The 1251-nt window shown below is 26.0% G+C and overlaps 1 non-coding gene across 1 annotated transcript; it reads right to left on the reverse strand.

Annotated features, from left to right (window-relative positions):
* Positions 1-1179: 1179 nt before the first annotated feature.
* Positions 1180-1251, reverse strand: TRNAD-GUC (transfer RNA aspartic acid (anticodon GUC)). The gene has a single exon. It is a non-coding gene; the product is annotated as a tRNA-Asp (tRNA).

Raw genomic sequence — 1251 nt, forward strand, 5'->3', positions numbered from 1 at the left:
AAAGGAAGATAAAATTACGGAGGGAAGTAGTTAGGATTTTTTTTTTGGAAATATATAACAAATAATATTCATTGATTAAGATTTATTTCTCATAATTGAGTAGAATAATATTTCTGTAAGAATTTTTCACTCAAAAATTCTGATTACAAATTATAACTTTTTTCCACACTCTTGCATGCAAGTATTCATCACGTTCATAACATCACGAGAACCTGAAAAGCAAGTAAAGTCAATGGCCAAAATAAAAACAAAACAAAGTCAGTTATCAAAATCATGGAAAAAATAATTAATGAAATCAAAATAAGTAAATGTTTTGAGAGTACATACCGACGTTGATGGCAATGAATTCCATTAAGCGACAACTAGTAACACAATTATAAACACTATTGGAGAGTAATTCACTACAGTGTGATTGACAATCTGATATACAATTTGGTTTAGACTGTGCTTCTTCATTACATTTGAAAAAACACTTCAGCTTGCAAAAAAATCCAGCATCAATTTTGTTATTTGATTGGACTTGTGTAAAACTCAATAGAATCACGACTGTGATTATAATTCCAATAGTTTTTGTCTCAATCTTTCCCATAACTCTTCTTCGAATTCTCTCTAAAGATCTAAAGTTGGTGCAAAAGTTCAAATCTCAGTTGTAATATTTCAAAAAATCTAAACAAATTTATAGAAGAAATATTGCAATATTGTATTTTCTTACTCTTTAAAATATTTAATTAAAAATATAATTTAAGAAGGAAAAATACTAATATAATATATACACGTTAATAATTTATTTATTATTTTCTTCTAATAATTAATATATTTAATTAACTTAACATATTGGTTATGTATATTTTTAAAAAATTGTATCTAAACAGTTTGTAAATATTAAAGCCAGTTTAATTTATATGCTTATTTTAGGAAACTTATGATATTTATTTTACTGATTTTAATTTTATCATATTAGTTTTAATTGAGTTACTCATTGAGACTTTAATTTTGTATATTTTATTTTTATTGTATATTTATTTTTATGTAAGCTTTGATATGAAGATGCAGTTAACAACAAAAAGATTCTCATTGGAAAAACACCATACATATAACCTTCATGAAAGAGTTTTATAAAATCTTATTTAGGTCAAAAACTGAAAAATAAAAAACGATTTTTAGGTCAAAAAAGAAAAACGCCGTTGCCGGGGATCGAACCCGGGTCACCCGCGTGACAGGCGGGAATACTTACCACTATACTACAACGAC

This window comes from Phaseolus vulgaris, chromosome 5 (genome assembly GCF_051622355.1).
Source record: "Phaseolus vulgaris cultivar YP4 chromosome 5, ASM5162235v1, whole genome shotgun sequence".
NCBI lineage: Eukaryota > Viridiplantae > Streptophyta > Magnoliopsida > Fabales > Fabaceae > Phaseolus > Phaseolus vulgaris.